We start from the raw sequence: 10866 nt of genomic DNA, 5'->3' as shown, positions 1-10866 counted from the left end.
ACCCAGGCTCTGCTGCTTCCCAGGGTAATGTGACCTTGTGGAAGGTCACAGGGACTCAGGCCAAGTCTGAAAACAAGAAGAACCTTCAAGCAATGACAATATTGAAGTTGCTGGGAAGGCAGGTTTTGAGTGCTTCTGAAATCACATTCTGTGGCCACTTGTCTGAGAGGTCAAAGTGGAAATTCCCTGGTCTATGACCAACTGTATCATTTAGAAGCAAGAGTCTCTGGGCCTGAGGTGTAAGGGGAGCTCAGAACTTTAAACTCTTTTCTCCTGGGGGGGAGGGGTCACCAGGTGCCATGCGTTTACTATCAACTGTATGCCAGCCATTCTACTTGTAATCATGACAACAAGCCTCAAAGAGTGCATGTCGGTCCCACTTTCAGATGGGAAACGAGGTTCAGAGAGACGAAGTAATGTAATTAATGTCATAAACAAGCTAGAATTTGAAGCCAGATTTGCTTGATATTAAAGTAGAAATTTGTTTTCACTGCACAGCTTCAGTTGTTGTTCATAACTTAGTAGGAGATCTTACCATCTACAAACATATTGGATGATGTAGGGGACACAGGAGACGTGGGTTCGATCCTTGGTTCAGGGTTGGATCCCCTGTTGAAGGACATGGCAACCCACTCTGCTATTTTTGTCTGGAAAATCCCATGAACAGAGGAGCCTGGCAGGCTACAGTCCATGGGGTTGCAAAGACTCAAACATGACTGAAGTGACCTCGCATGTGTGCACGCGCATGCACACACACACACACACACACACACACACACACACAGAAGGACCACTTAGAAGGATATTGGATGACCTGGAAGGATACTGGGTCACCCAGAAACATATCTGATCATCTAGAAGGATATCTGATCATCCAGAAGGATATCTGATCATCCAGAAGGCTATCTCAAGTACTAGAAGGATATCTGATCATCCAGAAGGATATCTTAAGTACCAGAAGGCTCTCTGATCATCCAGAAGGCTATCTCAAGTCTTTCCTACCAAAGTTTGAGTCCACTTGCTTTTACTCTCACGATCTTCATTATTGTTGTTATTACTCACATCATTGGATATATAAAAGATACACAAGAATATACAAATCAAAACTGAACAGCTGGAAGAATTTTCAGAATATGAACACACCAACGTCACCAATACCAGAAGAGAAGGACCATCGGTAGCATCCCTGAAGCCCTCTTAGTAACCCCACCAGTCACCACGGCCTTCAATGGGTAGCCACTGTCCTGACTTCTAAAAGTACAGATTAGCTTGACTGTCTGGAAGTTCATATAAATCTCTCTTACAACATGTACTCTTTTGTGTTCAGCATAATGTTTGTGAGGCTTTCCCTGTTGTTATGTGCAGCTGTGGTTTGTTGGTGTGGTATAATCACACAATTTACCATTCTGTAGCAGACAGACATTTGAGTGGTTTCTGGTCATTTAACTCACTTGCTTTAGTTCTGCCTTGGTGTAGCTGGAGAAAAGTGGGTCACTCTCCCACAAAGGAATTTTAAATCTCTCCCTCCTCCTCGCTTGGCAGAGCATATCGGAGACGAAGTGCAGAAGACCCTAAGAAAGCCCAGCTTCTTTCTTTATTTTTTTAATTTGTATTTTTATTGAAGGATATTTGCTTACAGAATTTGTTTTCTGCTAAACCTCGACAGGAATCAGCCATAGATATTTACGGATCCAACATAGGGATCCAACCCTGAAACAAGGATCCAACCCACATCTCCTGTGTCCCCTACGTCATCCAATATGTTTGTAGATGGTAAGATATCCTACGAAATTATGAACAACAATTGAAGCTGTGCAGTGAAAACAAATACATATTTTTAACCTATTTTTCTCTTTATATTTTTAATTTAATTTTTATTTTGTATTGGAAGGTAGTTAGTTGACTTACCATGTTTATTAGTTTCAGAGGTACAGCAAAGAGATTCAGTTCTGCATATACATATATCTGTTCTCTTTCAGATTCTTTTCTCATATAGGATATTACACAATATTGAGTAGAATTCCCTGTGTTGTACAGTAAGTCCTTGTTCATTATTTTATATATAGTAGTGTGTTTGTTAATCCTGAACTCCTAATTTATCCCTCCCCTATCTTTCCCCTTAGTCTGTGAGTCTGTTTTTATTTTGTAAATAAATTCATTCGTATCATTTTTTGAAAGATTCCACATATAAGTGATGTCTTATAGTATTGACTTTCTCTGCTTTTCTCCCTTAGTGTGAGCATCTCTTGGTAAGCCCAGCTTCCTTCAGTTTCCTCTTCCCATGCAGACATTATGCACCAATAATAATAATTCTGAGCTGCATCTAGCGGCCTCTGGCAGGTTTCATCACAGATGGAATCCAGGCAGTGGGGCCATTTCAGTAAACGAGACTTTATGGGAAGGGGTGACAGAGGAGCCCGGCAGGCTACATTCCATAGGGTTGCAAGGAGCTGGACACAACTGAAGCGACTTAGCACATGAGTCAAGCAAAGGACTCTGGTCACTGGCTGAAAGGGGGTGTCTCTTAGGAGATGGGGGTTCACCTTCTCTGCAGTGAGCTTGGGGGCAGCAGACTCCAAGCTCTGCCAGCTCTTCTCATTTCCACCTCCATCTATGTTGGCTCAGAAAGTAGCCCCTGGGTACAATGACTCATCTGTATCATGGGGATCCTGGCAGTGCCTCTCTGCACTTACTCTGTGTGAACCACTTAGAACAGTGCCCAGCATGTAGTAGGGGCAGCTCTGGCTGACCTGTATTCTGACTCAAATTCTGCCACTCACCTGCTGCTGTATGACTCTGGGCAGGTTCCTAACCTCGCTGGGCCCCAGCTGATGGTAACTATTCTTAATAGAATTTGCACGTCAGGGTCTAAGCCCTCTCCTGCTTCCTTCCATCCTCCACCTGGAGATCTCAATGGATCATGGGCGAACAGTATCACCAAGTGTGTCTCCTCTGTTTCCAAGGAAGTGAAAACTCAGGTTTGCTGGAAAGGCTCAGGAGATGATTGGTTCCATCTACTATATGCTGCTGATGGAGCCAAAAGCTAGAGAGTTTCTAAATTTCAACCAATTTCAGAAGAAGGAAGAACTCTAAGAACATTTCTATCTTCTGATTCAGCTATTTCACTTCTGGAAATCTACTTTAAAGACACTTCCCTTTTAAAATAGACAAAGATTTATTATTATCATAGTCTTTTCTCTTCTTTTCTTTGGCCACATAGCATGGGGGACCTTAGTTCCCCAAACAGGGATCAAACCAGCACCCCATGCAGTGGAAGCTCAGAGTCCTAACCACTCTGACCCTCAGGGAAGTCCTCAGAGTGTTTCCTATAATGATGAGCAATGGTGACCTAAAAGTCATAATGAAAAAAAAATCAATAGAAACAGACAGGAACAAAAATGATAGGATTAGTAGATAAACATACTAAGACAGTCTTACACTATACTCTATATGTTTAAGAAAATAGAGGAAAGCTTGAGCCTGTTAATTAGAAACATAGAAAAAGAAAGGGAAGTAGCTCAGTCGTGTCTGACTCTTTGCGACCCATGGACTGTAGCCCATCAGGCTCCTCTGTCCATGGGATTTTCCAGGTAAGAATACTGAAGCAGGTTGCCATTTCCTTCTCCACGGGATCTTCCTGACCCAGGGATTGAACCTGGGTCTCCTGCACTGCAGGCAGACTCGTTACTGTCTGAGTCACCAAGGAAGCCAGTTAGAAACATCAGTTCAGTTCAGTTCAGTTCAGTCACTCAGTCCTGTCCGACTCTTTGTGACCCCATGAATCGCAGCACGCCAGGCCTCCCTGTCCATCACCATCTCCTGAGTTCACTCAAACTCACATCCATCGAGTCGGTGATGCCATCCAGCCATCTCATCCTCTGTCGACCCCTTCTCCTCCTGCCCCCAATCCCTCCCAGCATTAGAGTCTTTTCCAATGAGTCAACTCTTCACATGAGGTGGCCAAAGTACTGGAGTTTCAGCTTTAGCATCATTCCTTCCAAAGAAATCCCAGGGCTGATCTCCTTTAGAATGGACTGGATGGATCTCCTTGCAGTCCAAGGGACTCTCAAGAGTCTTATCCAACACCACAGTTCAAAAGCATCAATTCTTCGGCACTCAGCTTTGTTCACAGTCCAACTCTCACATCCATACATGACCACTGGAAAAACCATAGCCTTGACTAGACGGACCTTTGTTGGCAAAGTAATGTCTCTGCTTTTCAATATGCTATCTAGGTTGGTCATAACTTTCCTTCCAAGGAGTAAGCATCTTTTAATTTCATGGCTGCAATCACCATCTGCAGTGATTTTGGAGCCCAGAAAATAAAGTCTGACACTGTTTCCACTGTTTCCCCATCTATTTGCCATGAAGTGATGGGACCAGATGCCATGATCTTGCTTTTCTGAATGTTGAGCTTTAAGCCAACTTTTTCACTCTCCTCTTTCACTTTCATCAAGAGGCTTTTTAGTTCCTCTTCACTTTCTGCCATAAGGGTGGTGTCATCTGCATATCTGAGATTATTGATATTTCCCCCAGCAATCTTGATTCCAGCTTGTGCTTCTTCCCGTCTGTTTCTCATGATGTACTCCGCATATAGGTTAAATAAGCGGGGTGACAGTATACAGCCTTGATGTAATCCTTTTCCTATTTGGAACCAGTCTGTTGTTCCATGTCCAGTTCTAACTGTTGCTTCCTGACCTGCATATACGTTTCTCATGAGGCAGGTCAGGTGCTCTGGTATTCCCATCTCATTCAGAATTTTCCACAGTTTCTTGTGATCCACACAGTCAAAGGCTTTGGCATAGTCAATAAAGCAGAAATAGATGTTTTACTGGAACTCTCTTGCTTTTTTCATGATCCAGCAGATGTTGGCAATTTGATCGCTGGTTCCTCTGCCTTTTCTAAAACCAGCTTGAACATCTGGAAGTTCACAGTTAACGTATTGCTGAAGCCTGGCTTGGAGAATTTTGAGCATTACTTTACTACCATGTGAGATGAGTGCAATTGTGCGGTAGTTTGAGCATTCTTTGGCATTGCCTTTCTTTGGGATTGGAATGAAAACTGACCTTTTCCAGTCCTGTGGCCACTGCTGAGTTTTCCAAATTTGCTGGCATATTGAGTGCAGCACTTTCACAGCATCATCTTTCAGGATTTGAAATAGCTCAACTGGAATTCCATCACCTCCACTAGCTTTGTTAGTGATACTGTCTAAGGCCCACTTGACTTCACATTCCAGGATGTGTGGCTCTAGGTGAATGATCACACCGTGGTGATTATCTGAGTCGTGAAGATCTTTTTTGTACAGTTCTTCTGTGTATTCTTGCCACCTCTTCTTAATATCTTCTGCTTCTGTTAGGTCCATACTATTTCTGTCCTTTATGGAGCCCATCTTTGCATGAAATGTCCCCTTGTTATCTCTAATTTTCTTGAAGAGATCTCTAGTCTTGCCCATTCTGTTGTTTTCTTCTATTTCTTTGCATTGATTGCTGAAGGCTTTCTTATCTCTTCCTGCTATTCTTTGGAACTCTGCATTTAGATGTTTATATCTTTCCTTTCCTCCTGTGCTTTTCGCTTATTTTCTTTTCACAGCTATTTATATGGCCTCCCAGACAGCCATTTTGCTTTTTTGCATTTCTTTTCCATGGAAATGGTCGTGATCCCTGTCTCCTGTAAAAGTCACGAACCTCAGTCCATAGTTCATCAGGCACTCTATCTATCAGATCTAGGCCCTTAAATCTGTTTCTCACTTCCACTATAGCCATAAGGGATTTGATTAAGATCATACCTGAATGGTCTAGTGGTTTTCTCCACTTTCTTCAATTTACATCTGAATTTGGCAATAAGGAGTTCATGATCCAAGCCACAAGATCCCAGTCTTGTTTTTGCTGACTGTATAGAGTTTCTCCATCTTTGGCTGCAAAGAATATAATCAGTCTGATTTCGGTGTTGACCATCTGATGATGTCCATGTGTAGAGTCTTCTCTTGTGTTGTTGGAAGAGGGTGACCAGTGTGTTGTTTTGGCAAAACTCTATTAGCCTTTGCCCTGCTTCATTCCGTATTCCAAGGCCAAATTTGCCTGTTACTCCAGGTGTTTCTTGACTTCCTACTTTTGCATTCCAGTCCCCTATAATGAAAAGGACATCTTTTTTGGGTGTGAGTTCTAAAAGGTCTTGTAGGTCTTCATAGAACTATTCAGCTTCTTCAGCATTACTGGTTGGGGCATAGACTTGGATTATTGTGATACTGAATCGTTTGCCTTGGAAATGAACAGAGATAATTCTCTCGTTTTTGAGATTGCATCCAAGTACTGCATTTTGGACTCTTTGGTTGACCGTGATGGTTACTCCATTTCTTCTAAGGGATTCCTGCCCGAAGTAGCACATATAACGATCATCCAAGTTAAATTCACCCATTCCAGTCCATTTTAGTTTGCTGATTCCTAGAATATCGACTTTCAGTCTTGCCATCTCCTGTTGGACCACTTCCAATTTGCCTTGTTCATGGACCTAACATTCCAGGTTCCTATGCAATATTGCTCTTTACAGCATTGGACCTTGGGTCTACACAGTCACATCCACAACTGTGTATTGTTTTTGCTTTGGCTCCATCCCTTCATTCTTTCTGGTGTTATTTCTCCACTGATCTCCAGTAGCTTATGGGGTACCTATTGACCTGGGGAGTTCCTCTTTCAGTGTCCTATCATTTTGCCTTTTCATACTGTTCATGGGGTTCTCAAGTCAAGAATACTGAAGTGGTTTGCCATTCCCTTCTCCAGTGGACCACATTCTGTCAAACCTCTCCACCATGACCCACCAGTCTTGGATGGCCCCACGAGCATGGCTTAGTTTCATTGAGTTAGACAAGGCTGTGGTCTAGTGTGATTAGATTGACTAGTTTTCTGTGAGTATGGTTTCAGTGTGTCTGCCCTCTGATGCCCTCTTGCAACACCTACTGTCTGACTTGGGTTTCTCTTACCTTGGACATGGGGTGTCTCGTCACGGCTGGCCCAGCAAAGTGCAGCTGCTGCTCCTTACCTTGGATGAGGGGTTTCTCCTCACCGCTGCCCCTCCTGACCTTGAACATGGAGTAGCTCCTCTCGGCCCTCCTGCACCCGTGTAACCACTGCTCCTTGGATGTGGAGATATTAAAAAAAAAAAAAAAAACTAGATCAAATTTCTAGAGAGAAACAAAAACACTGAGAAGACAGACTGGAGAGGATTAATGCAGATTAGACAATGTAAAAGCAAAGGTTATCTATTTATTCTGTTCATTTTAAGCAGCGAAGGTGCAGATGAAGATGATGGTGGGGGGAGTCACCGTAGCCCACATTTGTTAGTTTCTGGCTACTGACGGAGCTCTGTCCCCATATCACCTCATTTAATTCCCACAAGTCTATGAAGCAGGTGCTATGGTAACCAAGCTGGACCCTATGGTGCTTTCTCAGGACAGACCTGCCCCCACTTGAGTCTTCCACCTGCCTCTCACTTATGAAAAAAAACTTTAACCTCCTAGGTCTTCCCCAAGTTCCAAAGAATACATTTAATCAGAAAAGTAAGAAAAATGCAAAGCCAAAAGAAAACAGGACAAAAGTAATAAAAGTTTAGCCATTAAACAAACTCGAGGACCTTTAGTTCCTCCTTAAGGGCTGTTCTGAGCCAATCGTATGAACTGTTTCACAGACTGCACCATGTGGAAGAAGTCAACTGTATGTAAGCTGTCACAAGCACATAGACCCCAGACGGCTGGAACCAGATTGTTGACGATATTGATCCCTTAATTCTTTTATAACCAACAAATCATAAGAATGCCCACAGGCTGACCACACACCCCCAAACCCTTTCCCTCAGCCTGTCTTTAAAGCCTTCCCTGAAAGCCACCATGGGAATTCAGGCCTTTTGAGAAAGAGTTGGACACGACTGAGTGACTGAACTGAACTGAACTCAGCATTAGCTGTCTGGACTGCTTGTTTGGTGCCCTGCAATAAATGATGCTCTTTACTTCACCATGACCTGAAGTCAGTAGACTGGCTTTTCTGGGCAAGTGGACTCAAGTTTGGTTCCGTAACACTCTCACCACCCTGTTTCACGCGTGAGAAAATGGAAGACACGGAGCTGAGCAGCTTTCTCCCGGGAAGCATCTGGAACGCCAGGGAGGCAGCCTGGATTTGGGTCCCAGTTCCCGGCCTCTTTGTTCCATGTGATGCTACATAACCTGTGTTGTGGTCACCATAACATCATCTCTCTGCGGGTGTGTTGCACGCAGCGTGTTGTGTGCATGTGGTCTCTAAACCCCACAGCCATCAGAGGAGAGAGGGACGGTTGCCTCCACATTGTCCATGTTCTGCACATGAGGAAAGCAAGGCTCTTGAGGTCAAATGACTTGCCCAGGGTCCCAAGATGGTAGGAGAAGAAGCTAGAGTTTGAATGTGTTCCCTTTGAACTGTGCCCTGGGACCTCTGGGAACGTCTGGGACAGCAGAGTTTGAAGACTTTTTGCAGCATCTATCAAGTCTTCTCTCCCACTAGGGCAAAGACCTCTGGAATCAGCAGAAGTCCTGGCCACTTTTGCTTCTGCCTGATTGAGACCAACTCAGGGGAAAGCTGGGGCTCAGAAGGGTAACCACAGGCCTAGAAGAGTGCACAGGAAGGTCCCACAGTGGTCAGAGCATAAAGGGAAAGAGCATATGGCTACAGAGCACACACGGGGGAGGCATGCCTAAGACTATGCCAGAGAGACTTCATGTATTTGCTGCTTAGTATTTTGCATGCAGATTGCCTTTTCATGTATGAGATGATCAGTTAATGACTGAGTCTAGGAATAAAGGAAAATTAGATTTTAAACAGACAGGGAAGAGGGAGAGGGAGATCACCCAGCCTTGACCTGACTTTTTTTGGGTAGACCAGTTAGCTGGCAGCAAAGAGGTCAGCCTGTGCTCTATGCTCTTGAACAGCCATCTGACAGGCACCAAAGAAGCTCAGTTTCTGCTCTTGTGGACTCTCTGGCAAAACTTAGGGGTTACTGGTAGAGCGTTTGCAGCAGACTACCCATTTGTAATGCCAAGCATGTCTTGCCATCAGCACCTCCACCCTAGTTGGGCTGGGTCCAGGTCATTTGCCTCATTAGGAGTCCCATTTTAAACTGGGGCAGACCTTCTGCAGGGTAAGTTGTCAACACATGTCAATTGCCTTCAAATTGTAGGTGTGCTTTGACTCAGCAAGCCCACTTCAGGAGTACACCCTATAGAAACGATTCTGGGCAGGGACGAGATTTCATCTCAAAGAGTTTTTTCACTGTCCTGCTGTGTGGTCTAGAATAGTATGATATTGGAAATAACCCATATTCTCAACAATAGGGGATTCTTTAAATGAATGGCATACAAGGCTACCTTTCAAAATGTTTCTGCAGGAGATGACTTAACAACATAGAAATATGTTTAAGTTATTTTAGTAAATGAAAAGACAGACTGCAATGTACTACCTGTAATCTTTACCTAATTTGATCAGGAAAAAGGATATATATACAGAGAGTAATAGAATCAGGATAACATTGACACGAAAATGTTAATGATGGAAACAACTTAAGCACCCATCAATGGATGAGTGTGTAAAGAAGATTCCATTTGTGTGTGTGTGTGTGTACAGACATGTTAAAATAGAGAGTAAAATGGTGGTTACAGAAAGTGGGGTCGGGGGGGTGGCTAGGATAAGTATTGTATAAGTGTACGAACTTGCAACAAGTAGTAAATAAGTCCTAGACAGTACAGTGAATATAGACAACAATGTTGTGTCATAATCACCAAGCTTGCTTAGAGACTAGATCTTAATTATTCCAGCCACAAAGAAAAATTGTAATTATGTGATGTGATAGAAATTCTAGTTATTGCTGCACTAACACAAGATCATGATATATAAATGTATCACATCAATATATTGTACACTTAAATTTACACAATGTTATATGTCAATTTCATTGAAAAAATTAATGGTGATGAATGGATTCACAAATGATTTTAAATTGCTTCTAGTTGTTCAAGTTCTCCAAATCTTCTATGCCAAACATGCAATCAAAAACATTTTTTAAAGATATTGAAAACAGAAATAATAAAACTCCGCATTGCCAGAAAAGAGGAAACACAAAGAGCATGGGTGACCTCTGGCAGAGCTGAAGCTGGGAGGGTGGGGGCGAGCTCGGCAGGCAGGGGCCATCTGATATAAGGGGCTGCTGGCTCACAAGGGACTTCCAGTCGCTGCCTCCACTGCTCTGTGCTGGGGTCATGGGCCTCTCCCTGCTCTGTGCACTGCTGGTCTTTGCTGGTAAGTGGGGACACCACCCACGGCCAGGAAGGCGGGGAGGGAAGCTGGGATGCCCTGTATCTCTTTCCTAAACTGAGCTGCTGTGCTGATCATCACTGCCCCGGTCTCCAGTCCCCACTATTCGGCCCCCTGCAAGGAGTCGTCAGTGGCTCAATCCCCTGGAACAGTGGCTTCAGTCAGAGAGCTGTGGGTGGCCAAGCTATGTGGCAGGCAAAGGCGGGAAACTAGAAGTTCAGAAACTGGGCTCCAGCTGAACTGACGTCTGTGGTACTTCGGACACAAACCACAGAAATGGATCTGCTCTCCTGTGTCCCTCTGACTAGATAATAGTAATTTCTTACATATGCACACCTCTCCACACTTTTAGGGGACTTTCCTGGTGGCTCAGTCAGTAAAGAATCTGCCTGCAATGCAAGAGACTGAAGTTTGATCCCTGGGTTGGCAAGATCCCCTGGAGAAGAAAATGGCAATCCACTCCAGTATCCTTGCCTGGGAAATCCCATGGACAGCAGAGCCTAGCAGGCTAGAGTCCATGGGGTCGAAAGAGTTGAAC

The sequence above is a fragment of the Bos mutus genome, chromosome 2 (genome assembly GCF_027580195.1).
Source record: "Bos mutus isolate GX-2022 chromosome 2, NWIPB_WYAK_1.1, whole genome shotgun sequence".
NCBI lineage: Eukaryota > Metazoa > Chordata > Mammalia > Artiodactyla > Bovidae > Bos > Bos mutus.
The sequence above is the reverse complement of the archived record's forward strand: the minus strand, read 5'-3'. Positions refer to the sequence as shown.